This window comes from Armigeres subalbatus, chromosome 3 (assembly GCF_024139115.2).
Source record: "Armigeres subalbatus isolate Guangzhou_Male chromosome 3, GZ_Asu_2, whole genome shotgun sequence".
Classification (NCBI taxonomy): domain Eukaryota; kingdom Metazoa; phylum Arthropoda; class Insecta; order Diptera; family Culicidae; genus Armigeres; species Armigeres subalbatus.
The window spans coordinates 115,731,069-115,747,449 of record NC_085141.1 but is presented as its reverse complement, the minus strand read 5'-3'; positions in this window follow the sequence as shown (position 1 = coordinate 115,747,449).

Below are 16,381 nucleotides of genomic sequence, written 5' to 3'. Positions count from 1 at the left end.
ACAGCGTTACGGCGAGTATTGACCCTTGCGGCACCCCTGTTTCTTTTCGGAATGTTTGAGATTATGAATTTCCGATGATCACTTGAAATGTACGATCTTTTACAAATTCATGAAGAAAAATGACCTGTTTCCAACTATTCCCCAACTGACAATTTGACGAAGGACAGCGGGACTCCAGGCCCTATTGTATGCCTTTGATAAGTCTAATGCCGCAATATCGACGTGGAGATTATTGAATAAGGCGTCTTCCAAAATTTGTCCAAGGTTTGCTAGAAAGGACCCTGTTCCACGCCCTCTGATGAATCCATGCTGACGACAATCTAATAGTTCTTTTTCTTGGAGGATAGTCGACAGCCTTCGATTCATCATCCTTTCCATTATTTTCGAAGTGCAGTTTGTAAGTGCAATTGGCCTATAGTCTTATGAATCGGTGGAGTTGTTTCGCTTTTTAGGGATCGGTACAACAAGACTGTGGTGCCAGCTGGACGGTATGGATTTATTTTGCCAGATTTCGTTGTAGCTATCTAGCATAGCAAGTTTCCCTCGCAGTGGCAAACGTTTTAAAAAAGGGGTAACATATTTCATCTGGTCCGGCTGCTTTACCCTTTCCGTTATCCAGTGCAAACAAGAGCTCTCGTAGAGAGAACGGCATATTGAAGTCTAGTTGATCAATTTCTTGCGGAATCTTGATATCCGCTAGCATACAGTGATCCTTTTTTTGGTTCTCGAGGAAGGCATCCGGGTATACAGCGCAGGACGAAATTTGCTCGAAGTATTACCAATGATGTTTGCTACTTCTGGAGGTTTACGGGTTAAAATATTCTGTTGACGAATCGCTGTTCCATTGTATGGTCGTCGACCCGACAATGAATTGACTCTTTTCCACATTTCAGCGCTAATTGGTGTCTGGCTGGTTTCTGGCTGATTGGTGTCAAAACCATCTAGAAGTCTTTCCCATGAATTATGCTTAGCTTCCCTTATCACTCTTTTACATTCGTTGCGCTGTTTTCGGTATTCATTTTTTGCTATTTCTCTTTCTGGATGGATTTCTGGGATAGGCTTGACTCTACGGAAAGCTTTACTGCGAGCTTTAACTGCGGTCGGAATCCTCCTTTCGAGAGGCCCGGAATTCTCATTTCAAGAAGCCCGGAAGCCTCCTTTCAAGAAGCCCGGAAGCCTCCTTTCAAGAGGCCTTCCCTCAAGAGGCCCGGAGACCTCCTTTCAAGAGGCCCGGAAGCCTCCTTTCTAGAGTATCCCGGAAGCCTGAATTTGTATTGGAAAGTTTCACGTTTCACGTTGAAGCTTCCAACTTCATGGAGATCCATGTATCCCCTTAGTTTTTAGGTCTATTTTTCATATCTCTTACAAGTTACGCATATTTTCATTCACAATAAAAAATTGGGGGTACCTCTATTAATGCAAAAGCTCCAAGGGGTACCTCTCATAAAAAAAAGTTGAGAACCGCTGTCCTAGAAGAATTTTATAAGGAATTCCTTGAAGAAGTTTCAAAGGAATTTCTAAGTAAGATCTCGAAGGAAATCTTACGATTACTCCTTGAATTATCGAAGAAATACCTTGAGAAAATTCCTAAGAGAATTCCTGGATTTATCTCCGAAGTAATTTACGGAGGATTTCCCGAAAGAATCCTTGGAGGAATGTGCAAAGAAATTCTTGTAGAAATTTAAGAATGTCGAAAATTCCTTCAGCCTTCAGGAGTTCCTTTGGAATTTCAGACCAAAGAAATACAATTAAAATTACGTAATATTCGAAACTACCTGACAAGTTTTTAAAAGATTTATCGCTCAACTGATTAATCACTCCAATTATAATTCTACCTTGCGTAATACACAATACACCAATTACGTTCAAATTTCTGTTGCCCCACCATTACCAGAGGTAGGAAGCGTCTGAAAGCTTGACCCTTGCAAATGTATAAATCTTGACTGAAAGCCTTGTAGATTTAACAAAAGAACGAAAAGGGTTATTTGACATGCCGGATTGTCCAGATAAAAATCTGATTGCGTACGCTAGAGTGAGAAACCACCTATCCGATGGATGTGCGTTGATGATGGAAGTCATTGTGCTCGTCATTCATTGTTCGATTCTTAGAGCGGAAACACGTAGGTTTGATCTCTGTGTCCGGCGCGAGTGCATTTGGCTGATAGTTTTATTTGGCTACGACACTCTCTATGTTTTTTTGCTGTAAATTAAAATAATCGTAGCTCTTAAAATATAGGAAACATTGACCTGAAAATTAACGGAATTTACGGCTTTCCATAAACTTTTCTGAAATTTTCATTTTCTTTGAAACTGACCAATTCAAATTAAGTTCATACATCGAGCATTCTACAGAAGTTTTTTTTTTTGACTATTTAAGGCTTCCGAGCGTATTGAAAGGAGGCTTCCGAGTTTCGGAAACGTAGGATTCCCGCGGCTTCCGAGTCTCTTGAAAGGCGGTTTTCGAGCCACTTAAAAGGAGGCTTCCAAGCTTCTTGGGAATAGATTGAAAGATTGAAAGCCTCTTGAAAGAAGGCTTCTAAACCTCCTTCAAGGGAGGCTTTCAAGCGTCTTGAAAGAGGCTTCCGAGCCACTTGAAAGGAGGCTTCTTAGTATCTTGAGAATACGCATCCAAGCTTGGCTAGCCTCTTAAAAAAATCGAGCATCTTGATGGGAAGTTTTCGAGCTCTTGATAGGAGTCTTCCAAGCCTCTTGAAAAAAAGTCTTCCGAGCCTATTGAATGGTGGCTTTTTAGCCCCCTGGTCTCGGAATATTTTGAATAAAAACTTTTGAGCCTTCCGAACCTCTTGGAAAGCGGCTTTTCATTCACTTAAATGGAGGCATTGAACGGACGCTTCCAACTTTCTTGAAGGAAAACATCCGAGCCACCTAAAGAGTTTTTTCAAGCCTTTTGATAGGAGGTTTCCGAACCACTCGAAAGGAGGCTTCCGAGCCTTTTTGAAAGAGTCTTCGAGCCTTATAAGAGAAGGCTCCCAAGCCTGATGAAAGGAGGCTTTCGAGCCTCTTGAAAGTAGGCTTTCTATTCCCTTGAAATGAGGCTTTAGAGCTTTAAAAAAAACCCGAGTAGCACACTTGTCATACAAGAGTTTCTGTAACTCATATACGATCAAATCAAGTCACATAAGTGCTGTTGCAAATTTAAACATGAGACTTAAGAACCTGTTGAAAAATACCTTCCGAGCCTTTTGAAAAGATCCTTTCGAGGCTTTTTAAAGAAGCAGAAAAAAAAGTTATAGAAAAAAGCCTAAAAGAAGGCTTCCGGACCTCTTGAAAGAAAGTTTCCAAACCTCTTAAAATTAGGCTTCCGGGCCTCTTGAAAGGAGGCTTCCGAACCTTTTTTTAATGTCTTTATAAAGGAGACTTTCAGCCCTAGACAGACTCGTCTCCGGAGCTTCCGAACCTCTTGAAAGGAGTCCTCCGAGCTCCTTGGAAGGAGGCTTCCAAAAAGCCTAGAAGGATGCTTCTAACTCTCATGCAAAGCAGCAACTGAGCTTTCCGTGGAAAAGTCTTCATGTCTCTCAATTGGAGGCTTCCGAATCTGTAGACTCTAGATTTTAGGTAAGAATCATATTCCTCACATATTATTCAACATTCTGCTTTGATCACGTAGATTGCAAAGAAGATTTTTTAAATTTATTCATTCGAGGTTTTGCCCTTTTGATCTTTGTCCCACAGCCCTTCATATATTGTACTGGTTGTGGAGCGCAGGGTTCAATTGGCCATGATTTACTGATCGCCATTTATATTATGTACAAGACAAAGTTTTTAAATGAAAAAACTCAAAATTATCAAAAGTTTATCAATAAGTTTTGATTAAAATTGTAATTCATCCGCCATTACGCATTTTTGTCCGAGGTACCCCCTGGACCCGGCGAAGGTACCCCCAGGGGTACATGTACCCCAGGTTGGGAACCGCTGTTCTAGTGCCATATTGAATAGCAGGCACGAAAGTCCATCACCTAGTCGGGATTCTAACGACCTGGACTGTTCGCCCGATATCTTCACACAATGTCGCACTACCAGTGTAGGGCTTTTTGCCGGCTCGAGAGCTGGTTTTAGGGATATTCTAATTTGCAGCATCGCGTATGATCACACTAAGCTCATCGATTTGATAAGGACGATTTGTTTGTACTGAAGAGAGGATAATTTGCGTTAAGTCGCCATTTTGGTCGTCGTGTTGTTTTTGGATGGTGGACGTCGCATTTAATTTCGATAGGACAATGATCGCTGCCCATTGGGTCCTCGTGAATATACCAGCTTAATTTACCTGCAATCTGGTTGCAGGTTAGTGATACATCTATGGATGAATTGCAGTTGCCTCTGAGAAAGGTTGCGGATCCGTCATTCAAAACGATGAGATCGTTGCTCTCGACAACATTCATGATCGTAGCACCTCTTTCGTCGGTTTTGGCTGAGCCCCAAACGGAGTGGTGCCCATTAAAAAGTCTCCTAATATGAGGAAAGGTCCTTCAAGTTGGTCCAAAAGCTCCTGTATGTCCTTTTCTAATTCAGTATTCCTAAACTGCGGGAGATAGATGGAGACTATGGTGTGACGAAAGAGTAGCTCAATTTTAGCTACAACAGCTATAAGGGTTGTGTTTAGGGTAACTATAGTGTATGGGATTAGGGTCTAGAACCGCGATAGCAACATATTGGTAGCGTGTAGCTCCGGTCTTCACATGCCAGTTGTATTGTCCTTCTAAGGTGCGTTTCAGTGTATGGGCTTCACGACAATAAATTTCCTGTATAGGGCAAGCGCTTGAGGAGGATTTCGTTGCTGCACCGATGGTGTGATAATTTTGTAAGTATCGATGTCATCAGATGTACCGAGTATAGGGTGGTTGTAGTTATATTTGCTGTTATAGGGGTAAGTTGCAGGAGATCGGCTGGTAGATGGTTCGTGGTGTTGATTGTAGAATTGATCATATGCAAAGGCATCAGTGTATGCAGCTACTGGAAGGCTATTACAGGCATCCGTGTGAACAGAATGCATATTGTTTGTTGCTGGTTGCTTGTGCTGTTTAGCTTCGGCTTTTGAGTAGTACTCTGTACTTGGGTTTTGGGGAAATTTTGATTGGATAGGATTATGGTTGTACTTGGTGGGAATTTCGGAAAGCAAATCTGTCAGTTGATCTTTTTTATGCTAGACTTGGCGTGAGGCGAAATTTCCGGCCGCGATGGAAGTTTCACCGTCAAGGTATGAGTAGAACGGCTTGGAAGTGAGGGTGGTACTGCACTTTCCCACGACTCAAACCGGTCAGTTGATAGTTCGATGATGGTTTAGATGGTTTTGGCTTTTTTTTTGGTTTCATTTTCGATGAAGAATGGTGGATTCTGACGTTTTTGCTTCTTCTTGTTGTCTTGTAGACTGGTGTTGGAGTTAGTTCTAGGTCTGGCTTGAATTCCACTAACGTACTTTTTCATGCTTTGGTTCTGCATTTCGATTTTCCTAATTTTCTCGACTTTGTTCCTTAGGTGGTTTAGAAGTTCCTCTATCCTGGCGTCTTTCGCTTTTGTTTGTTCGACCATTTCAGTTTTTTTTTCTAGAGACTGTCTCTTTTGAAGTTTCTCCAGTTGCTCCTCGATTCTTGTCCGTTTTTTTGTGCATTGCAAGTGTCAGGGCATCAAATCTTGCTTGGTCTAGACATGGTTGTGTTGCTATCTTGGCATAGCTTCCGTTCCCGGCGTTAACACGCCTGCGGGCTTCGGGGTAGGATAGGAAATATTGAAATCTATTTTTGTGCGGACGACGTTCATTTCATGCTTGTATGCTTCGCACTGTCGACTACTGGGCCGGTGTTTTTTTTTGACAGTTGCAGCAAAACGGCTCTTCGTCACAATTTTCCATTTCCTTAAAAAAAAACAGCGTTAAAACAGTGTTGTTTGTTGGGACAATTTTTCCGGGGATGGCCGTACTCGAAACACTGTTAACAGAGGAGTGGGTTCGGATAATAGGGCCGAGTAGCGACACTTAACAGGCCGCCCTTGATTTTATCGGGGTAGACAGAGCCGTTAAACGTTAGGATTATAGCTATTGTATTTGCCTTGTTCTTCAGTATTCTTTTGTCCTTGGTCTGCGAATTTTTCCACAACGCGCTCCTCAGTCAGACGTAAGAGGCTAAATGTTGAAATAACGCAGCGGCTAATATTTAGCTTAGGATGCAGGACGATCTTGACTTCGGCTCCATCGGAGAGTTTCGATATTACACATTGCAAGAAAAATTTGGAATGCAGGATAATTCAAAGCGCCTCCAATGAATATTTCCCTGGCAAATCATCAAAGGCAGCTTTTGTGAAATTTGCAATGTTTTGTTTATATTTATACTTATGACATTTCGTCCTGAATCGTTCGACGCGAAATGAACAAAAAACTATGCCTAGCAGAATAGAAAAAAAAATTCAATTATATTTGAGGTTTGTGAGTTTTCGGGGCAACATGAGCTATGTTCAAGTGCTTGATAAACCGCCCTCTGGTCACTGCAAGTTGTGGGGATTGTTTAGGATGGGATTGGGTTTGAAAATGAGCTCTGTTTAACTACCTACATTATATCCTCAAGTACACGGAACCGCGAAACAACTCACCTTACGGTTCCTTTCACTCAAATTCGCCCTTGCGTGGAAGAAGCCAAAAATAAGTAAAATGCGAAAAAATCCGGTGAGTACTTTGCCTTTACTCCCGTGTTGAATTTTCACCCACTATGAAGTTTCACCAACTCAAATTTATGTTATTTTCACTCACTCGAGACTATGATGAAAACAACTCAAATTTGGCTTCTTCCACGGAGCAGCACACGTTGGGTCGATGCAGCTCTGTTTGTTTATAATATCATTCATGAGAGGGAGTGAGAAAACTACCTAATATTGAGTTAAAAATTTGAACTTCGTACTCAAAATTGAGTTCTTTAAACTTTTTTTTTAGGTTCTTTATTTTTTCTGTGTAGGCTATACTAAAGAGACCGTCTGCCGCTTGAAGTACGCTAGCCCAAGTCTTGGTGTTGGGTGGGACCTGACTCAATAGTCCGGACCTGACTCGGCGAGAGGTGGCTGGCCCAACAAGTCGCCTTTAAAACCAACCGATACGAACTGAGGTATACCACGCGTAGAAACCGACTCGTACAGCGTACATCGGCACCTCAAAAAAAAAGTATGTATAATGCGTTTCGGGTTAATTGTTGACTACTCGGCCAGGTACTGATTATTATTTAATATTTTCATATCTGTATATGTCAAATCATTAGACTCCACAGCAGCGAATTTGTTGTTATGTCCATTCAACGCACACTATGTGTGATTTGTTCTATGCGGGGATTTCCCTCTGCGCGTTATTTTCGCGAAGCTTTCCAAATTTTTCTTTTTCTCCGTAATAACTGCAGCAACCTTTCAACATGTGCGCGGTTCCTTGTTCTCAGTACGTATTTTTTACCTTGTTATTCACTGTTGCAACGCTCGATAGGTCCTGCCCATTCCTCAACGCTTTCAGCAATAACAAATGGAACATCGGGAAGGTTGTTTCTTTCCTTGCCTGTCAGAAGAAGCGTTGTTACGTTGCCAAATTCTTGTAAAAGGCTGGGGAAATCTCCATTCGTTTACCCATTGGTGTCGCCTCCGGTAGTGGAGGCCATGCATCAACTAGCCAACTAGAAATTTAGATAGATTTTGCCAGACAGTCAAGATTTAAGCAACAATAATTTGGTAGCAATCACCTGCTACCTGCCTCTGCTGCGGGGATGGATATGGAAAAATTACCCAGTGTAGTAAACTACCTTGCACATGCGGTTTGCACTACCTTTCACTTATATCAACCTAAGTTTACTCTCAACTTTCACTCGGGACGCACTGACAGTAAACTACTTCGAAAGGCGTTCGCAATACGTCGTGTGTATCGGTATGCGTTTACTAATGCAGCGTCAACTCGTGATATGATCACCATAAATAGGTGGATTTGAGACGTTGTATGCTCAAATTTAGTGTTCACTTCACCTTTACGACGTACAGTTCACTAAATACAACACTTAAAGCCCGGAATATTGAATTTTTGGTGTAACTTCTACGCGAAATACGAGTTAGTACCGATAGGCGTTTCACGGTATCCCGAACACGATGACTCCAGACCTGTCCTTAACGTTGCCTTAGAATCTATTACTTTCATGATGTCCACAATAAGAATAGAAAGATAGCAAAACTTCACTTGCTATTTCTCTGCTGAACTGCACTAGTCCAAGGTAAACACGGATAAGCAATTATGGATGATCAGATTTATGGTAGAGCGATCAGATACGGAACCGTAAAAATGCTTCTTGGTTTTTATGCCGTTCCAAAAAAATCCGACCATGTTGAGCCATGGATCATTAAAATGTAGAAACCAATTTGATCCTTTCAACAAAGGGATCCGGTTTTCCACAGCTAGTCAACATGCATAAAAACTGTGTGAATATTCGTTTTTATTTTTATTTTTAAGAAATATAATATCTCTTATTTCTGTCATAGGTACCCCCACTACCAGCGAAGGTACTTTCAGGGGTACATGTACCCCAGGTTGAGATTCACTGGTCAAGACACATGTGCTATGTGTTGTGGGATCAATCCCCGCCCCTGTAATCGTGATCGAAATTTTTTTCACTGGTCCAGTTTTCCCAAGGGCTGATAAGATTTCTTTCAAAATTTCCTCATAAGAAAAAAACATAGGATATTAAAATTTCTCAAAATCCAAAAGCTATTCCAAATGCATTGAAGTTTTATTTTTAATCCAAATTAAATCATATTTATTGAAAATTAGGATACAATTTCAAGACATACGAAAATCCTTAGTCTCGACGAAAGCCCGAAATAAGTTTGAAAATAGAATTGAGATTTTTTCTGAACAACGAATAATTTAGATCAAGTTTAGATATCTTCATTGAAATAAATTAAATGAAAATCCATCCTGTAAGCTTCTAGGTGAATTTCCAAGTATTTTTTTTTTACACAACAAACCGGGGAGGTTCCACAAGCAATGCCAAAACTTGAAGGACATGGTACACAATACAGGCCATTTCTAAACTTTTCATATTATATAGTTAACTTTTGTTGAAGTGAACTGAATAAAATTCTCAAGAAATACCTCGCTGGGAAGTAAGTACCAGAGTAAGATTTCTTCTTCATTTTAATCACTCACCGTGTGTTCCTCTAACTACCATTGCTTACCACATCTTACACCATAAAACACTACGTAAAAGCGATTTACTTGGCTTTACGGGAATATCAGTTCATATAGTAGTTGCTATCATCTGTTCTTCATTTAACAGCGCCTTGGGAAAGAATATATTGATATTTATTTAGTAAGACATCTATAGAATCCTATAGGAAAGAGAATATATTTGAAACGCTCGTCTCAGTCATGTCATGTTTTGTAAATACTCTAATACTAATCCTTAAACATCAGAACAGACTTACATGCTTGAATCGCCAAACTGCCAAAATCATACTAGGACTAATTAAACAAATTGATGAGGACCGTATAGTACATTGTTTCAAGAAAAAAAAGTATTCAAAACATTTTTTTGCTACGACCGAAACTGGATAATTCAAGGAATTCTTAAAAAAGTATCCCTAAATAAGACAGCCAATTTGAATAGTTTCCCATTTTCAGCATTTTTTGCAGCTAAGTCGACAGTCTATTCGACGTTCATGGATGAAACAGTTTAAAGTTGGATAAAAATATCCTCTAGCTCAAGAAAGAACCATTCTCACAATGTGAGACGTACTGTGTATGATTGTATTGAGAGTTGCCATTCGTTCATCGTCTTCTCTTTGTAGAAAGTAGGTTAGCTATCGACGTATTTTCGAGTGTAAATAAAAATCATACAAAGTCCATCACCCAACATTGTTCAGCCATCATCCTTCGAGCTAGGCGAACAGCGTGGCACAAGATCACGCTGGAAGTACCGACATTATTTCAAGTATTAGGTGATATATAATCAAACGCTAACAAACGGAAAGTCGTATCAAAATCCGAGCAGAAATGAGTAATTAGGGTTTTCATCTTAATAAAAATAAACTCTGTAATATAAAAAAGGAACAAAACTAACTTTTTAATCTTTAGCGGAAAATGTAAATAAATTTTTCTGTGATACATACATTACAATACGGTAAGAACATGGTCAAGTCGTGCAAGAACATAGGCCGATCCAACGTAAACAACTGATTTGAGTGAAAAGTTAAAGATAGATTCGAATGTGTAAGCTTAGAGCGCTTCTGTTACTTCTCCTAGTTTGACATCGTTTCCGTATGACGTCACAAGGATAGTTTTATTTATGAAAAAAAAACGTCCGTAAACGAAAACAACTATTCGCTTCTAGTGATATGTTTTATTACTCTGTTGACAAACATTAATCCTAATCAAGCGAAATCAACCACGTTTAGCTAGTTTCTGTTGAAAGGTCCGATATAGTTTATAAATGCGCCAAAACCTACAGAATAGAAAATCAAACTCGACTAGCATAGTCGGTAATCAGCAGTGAAAGAATCAGCTTAAAACGCAACCAACCAGAAAATCCAGGCAGCAGAGTGTTACAAATTGATTCAAAGTCTCCTAGTTCGTGAAATAACGATAGTTGTTGGTTATGATCTGAAACCGTGGTTCAAGAGAATTCTCATATAAGATTTAATTACTGCATGGAAGAAGAAAAGTTCTGCTATCTATCTATTAATCAAACATTTTTGTAATATTTTGTTCTGCAAAGTTTAAGAAGAAGAAAAAAACAATAAACCGAAATCGAAATCTTTGAAAAAAGTGGTTGTGATTGATTGATGACAATGGCATTGATGATTATATACACACCATATTAATCTACGTCATATTGATCGTCTTAGTCGCTACTCCGTGATTGTCCTGAGCTATATAAATCACAACCGATACATTTGGAGCTTGGATTAACATTCCATTCTTATTGAGGAGTCTATTTTTTATAGCCAGCTACGGCACCGTCAGGACGTGGACGGTTGATGGTTGATGGAGTTAGTCTAACTCTGTTTTTGTTAGGTACCAAACTCTCTGATGCATCTCCACTAGAGTGATTCAAATTTTGACTTTTTTGCTTCCCGATGCTTGAACGATTGCTTTTGCCATTTTAATAATCCTCCTACATTTTTAACAAATTTAGATGTGATTTGATCGTGCACACGTCATTTTAAGTTTGTACGGAAATTACTGTAAAAATCGACCCTGATGTGAAAGACCGTTCCATGAGGTTGAAATAGTGATAAACGGGTAAGATTTGCTTCGGCCTTAAGTTTGGGTATACCGCCAAAAAAATACGGAGGTAATGCGTCTACTTACTCTTATGATCAAAATTCATTGCTATCTGTCAGACTGTGCGTGAAACATGGCCACCAATCCCCCTTTCATGCTCCTCCACAGTAAAATCCCATAAGGAACTGTCAGACTGTGCGTGATGAATTTACTTTCGTAGTCGCGAATTTCAGTTAATCAAAAGGACGTATGTGATTGTGTAAGCAAAGATTCAAACGTCGATTTGTCCAATCTGGTGGCACTCCCATGCAAACCATCACCACAGACAGGTAGGGGAAGCCTTCGGCTACCTATTGGTGGTGTTGGTTTGCGTTATTTAAAAAATAAGTACCCGAGAAATATAAAAACTAAAAAATTTATTCAAACGTTTTTCAGCAGTCAGTTTAGCTTAGGACAATGACTCCAAGGTTTTTCATCTAATTGCTAGACAAGTTGTTTCCGCAGCATACAGTTTGTCCTCAAACAAGAGAAATTTAATTCTTGAACCATCAGCAGGGTAAAGTTAATTAAGTTATACTTCAGAAACTGTTATTGGTATAGAGCACTAAATGAAATCTATCCCTGAATTAAAACACCTAATTGTCATAGCTCAAAAATGGATTTGGTGAGGTCTCGGTTTGTTCCGCAAACCTACGCAAAAGTGATCTACCCAGCTTTACGAGAAACCCATATCTATAATGTCACCAGGGAGATCAGTAGACATCGTAAGATATTCCAGAAATAAGCAGGGAGTAGCAATTAATTACTTTGTCTGAAACTGGTGTTGGTTCTGATAAATAGATGGCGAGAGTTTTGTTATGTGCTTGGTGTTGGGAATTTGGTCTTATCAATACCTGCTACGCTGCGGAGGACGACGGAGGTCCTTCGTAAATTAGTAGGGAATGCACCTGTCTAGCATACTGGGGTTGTGAATTCAATCCCCACCGAAGGAGGTGGTTACCTTCAATGAATTTTTCGAACTAAATCTTTCCCATGTTGTACATATATCGATGCGAGTGGTTAGCAAATCAGTAAAGAAAACTCGGCAACAACAGATTTTCCACTATTTTAACACGGTCCCTGGAATGATCCTGATTCCTGTTACTCAAAAAGAACAGCAGGTTATATTGAGGTTCCGAACCGACCACACAACTTCGGTGGAGGCCCCTTCTGGTCCCGCTGTGAACTCTGCGAAACCGAAAACAGTGTGAAGCACTTCATCTGCAGGTGTCCCAAGTACAACCGCCCCCGAAATCTTTATGTAGTACTCGGGACGCACTGCCAGATGACGATGCTGCAATGGCAGTCATTGTTTACTTCTTGAAGGATGCTAGATTGTACTACGAATGCGAAGGGAGCTCCTTAAGCTCATTTCCATACGGGTGTTGAACTTAATCTAAAATTAAAAAAACACCTGAATAATGTTAAAAAAATGTACTACGAAGTTTAGTGCTCCTATCGGGATCTCCGAACCCATACATCGGGAAAAAGTTCCCTTACCGAAGGCGAACAGGATTTTTTTGAATATAAGTTCGTCTTCCTTCGATTTGGGGGGGGGGCGTTCTGCCTACACTATCCTTACATTATCCCTCACAAAATAATATCAAGACATTCCACCACGCTGTCAAATATTTTCTATTTCCTTTATAAAAAGAATATCAATTAAAACCAATCGAGCATCAGGCTCCTTCCGATTCTTTCGGATTCCGATCATCGCCCTATACTTAAAGAGACGTTCTGGTCCAAAGAAGAAAGATTGAAAAAGCACAAAAAAAATGTTTTTGGCAACAAATTATGTACTACTGGAGAACAGCGCACAAATAGGATGATTTACAGAGTGTAAAATAATCGAAAATTTTTGGTGAAGTTCATTTTTCTTCATTTGTCAGTTCACTTCCGACACATTCATAGTCGGCTCTTGACAGTCAATATTCAGTTGAATATTAGTCATTGAATATTTATGCACATTTTACAAATTGATAAATTATCTGAAATCTGAACACGTTTCAAATGAGTAAAGTGATTTATCACACAGGACTGAATCCGATTTTCATCCGTGAGGCACTTTCAACGGTAAACATCAACATAAACAATGCTAATTGTGTTTTTTTCTGCACATAGTAAACACACTCAGTGACAGTCGAATGAATGAGTTCGTGGAGTAGTCGTCTGACTATGTCATTCTATGTTTTGAATATTCATGCGATGTTTGTCAAAATTCGGACCGAAGTTGCTTCATGAAGATGAATATTTTAAGCTCTGCTTTCAACAAACGTAATAATCAAACTTTTAGGATTGAATAAACAAATCAGTGATAAAATGAACACCAAAAATGCGTCGACGGGGTTTTGTCTGGTAGTGTAGGTATCACGATTTTTAGTGGAAGACATTGCTTTTGGAACTCCTGCAATCATGTAGTTTCGCAGTGTTCTGATCCTTTTGCAACCTTTGGTGTATTGTAAATCACAGAGCTTAAAATATTCATCTTCATGAAGCAACTTCGGTCCGAATTTTGACAAACATCGCATGAATATTCAAAACATAGAATGACATAGTCAGACGACTACTCCACGAACTCATTCATTCGACTGTCACTGAGTGTATTTACTATGTGCAGAAAAAAACACAATTAGCATTGTTTATGTTGATGTTTACCGTTGAAAGTGCCTCACGGATGAAAATCGGAATCAGTCCTGTGTGATAAATCACTTTACTCATTTGAAACGTGTTCAGATTTCAGATAATTTATCAATTTGTAAAATGCGCATAAATATTCAATGACTAATATTCAACTGAATATTGACTGTCAAGAGCCGACTATGAATGTGTCGGAAGTGAACTGACAAATGAAGAAAAATGAACTTCACCAAAAATTTTCGATTATTTTACACTCTGGTTGAAAGTGTCTAGGTTAAATTACAATTAATGGTGATGCTCTTGGTTGGCACGCTAGGATGGCCCCTCTGGCTTACCCTTCTCCTTAAATACGTTGTTTCCACTGCATCTGGCGGGACCCTATGTTGGCCCACAAAGTAGACTTTTTCAGTACCCTTTCATCCTAGTATTGAACTTTATCTAGAATTAAACAAAAACACGTTAACACTAGGATTTATTCGCCAAAAAAACTTGCGCGGATACATTCGTGCAGAAAATCGTTGTAACTAAATTTTCAAATTGCTTTATTTTTCAACCAACTCTCTTTTCACCAACATCTTAGCCATCTCTTATAGTTTCTAGACAATAAAAAATATTGTATATAGGGGTGTTCAATTTTTCACTAGGGGTGTGGGAGTAAAGCAACAGACTTAGAAAATTACGATTACCAAAAAGGATATCTGTTCATATAGTGATGATGGAAATACTGAAACAACACATGAAAGACATCACCTGGAACATAAGAACACATTTTGAGCATCCCTACTATACATACGATGATAATTCGGTGCCTGATGGAACCACTTTATACTACAGGATGTATAAAGGTTCAGAAAATGATTTCAAGCATGTTGTCTTCTGTGAACTTGTTAAAATAAACGAGAACTATACACGAACCATGTGTGATAATAAATTATAGAATTTGTCTTCACTTGCGTCTCAATTCCAGTCATATGAGCTGTTGTAAGATCTACAAATTGTCCTGGAGTTTGAGTAGAATAGTCTACCAAATCAACCAAGGCTTCATGTCCCCTGCCGCGGTATCATTCCAGTTATGTCCTCCGAGTATTTATCTTTCACTTGTGTCTCAAATTCAGGCATTTAAGATGCTGTAACATCTGTAACTAATTATCCTGCAGTATGAATCAAATTCATTTCATTTATTTAGTTAACATCTAAACAGATAACACTGAATCAACAATTTGACGCCACAATGCACGGTTCGAGGCCGCATCTCTCCATCCTCGGATACGCCCCACGCTCGCCAAGTCGTTCTGCACCTGGTCTGCCCATCTCGCTCGCTGCGCTCCACGCCGTCTCGTACCTGCCGGATCGGAAGCGAACACCATCTTTGCAGGGTTGCTGTCCGGCATTCTTGCAACATGTCCTGCCCATCGTACCCTTCCGGCTTTAGCTACCTTCTGGATACTGGGTTCGCCGTAGAGTTGGGCGAGCTCATGGTTCATTCTTCGCCGCCACACACCGTCTTCTTGCACACCGCCAAAGATGGTTCTAAGCACCCGTCTCTCGAATACTCCGAGTGCTTGCAAGTCCTCCTCGAGCATTGTCCATGTTTCATGTCCGTAGAGGACAACCGGTCTTATTAACGTCTTGTACATCTTTTTCGACCGCAGTTTCTTCTGGAGCCCGTAGTAGGCCCGACTTCCACAGATGATGCGCCTTCGTATTTCACGACTAACGTTGTTGTCAGCCGTTAGCAAGGATCCGAGGTAGACGAATTCCTCGACCACCTCGAAGGTATCCCCGTCTATCGTAACACTGCTTCCCAGGTGGGCCCTGTCGCGCTCGGTTCCGCCCACAAGCATGTACTTTGTCTTTGACGCATTCACCACCAGTCCAACTTTTGTTGCTTCACGTTTCAGGCGGGTGTACAGTTCTGCCACCTTTGCAAATGTTCGGCCGACAATATCCATGTCATCCGCGAAGCAAATAAATTGACTGGATCTGTTGAAAATCGTACCCCGGCTGTTACACCCGGCTCTCCGCATGACACCTTCTAGCGCAATGTTGAACAACAGGCACGAAAGTCCATCACCTTGTCTTAGTCCCCGGCGCGATTCGAACGAACTGGAGTGTTCGCCCGAAATCTTCACACAGTTTTGCACACCATCCACCGTTGCTTTGATCAGTCTGGTAAGCTTCCCAGGGAAGCTGTTCTCGTCCATAATTTTCCATAGCTCTACGCGGTCTATACTGTCGTATGCCGCCTTGAAATCAATGAACAGATGGTGCGTTGGGACCTGGTATTCACGGCATTTTTGAAGGATTTGCCGTACAGTAAAGATCTGGTCCGTTTTCGAGCGGCCGTCAACGAAGCCGGCTTGATAACTTCCCACGAACTCGTTCACTAATGGTGACAGACGACGGAAGATGATCTGGGATATCACTTTGTAGGCGGCATTAAGGATGGTGATCGCT